This window comes from Calidris pugnax, unplaced genomic scaffold (assembly GCF_001431845.1).
Source record: "Calidris pugnax isolate Ruff unplaced genomic scaffold, ASM143184v1 scaffold224, whole genome shotgun sequence".
Classification (NCBI taxonomy): Eukaryota; Metazoa; Chordata; class Aves; order Charadriiformes; family Scolopacidae; genus Calidris; species Calidris pugnax.
This window is the reverse complement of record NW_015090952.1, coordinates 1-453: the sequence shown is the minus strand read 5'-3', so window position 1 is coordinate 453 and position 453 is coordinate 1.

Sequence of the window (453 nt, the reverse complement as noted above, 5' to 3'; positions counted from 1 at the left end):
AGGAGAGGCTGAGGGACTTGGGACTTCTTAGTCTAGAGAAGAGAAGACTGAGGGGAGATCTGATCAATGCCTATAAATACTTAAAGGGTGGGTTTCAAGAGGACAGGGCGGTGTTTTTTTCAGTGGTGCCCAGTGACAGGACAAGGGGAAATGGGCACAAACTTGAATATAAGAAGTTCCACCTCAACACGAGGAGGAGCTTCTTTCCTGTGAGGGTGGCAGAGCCCTGGAAGAGGCTGCTCAGAGGGGTGGTGGAGTCTCCTTCTCTGGAGACATTCAAACCCACCTGGACAAGTTCCTGTACAACCTGCTTTGGGTGGACCTGTTTTGGCAGGGGGTTTGGACTAGATGATCTCCAGAAGTCCCTTCCAACCCCGTATCATTCTGTGATTGTTATGATGGTTCTATTCAACTTTGCACAAAATAAGACTCTGGTGCAAGAACATCTTTGAG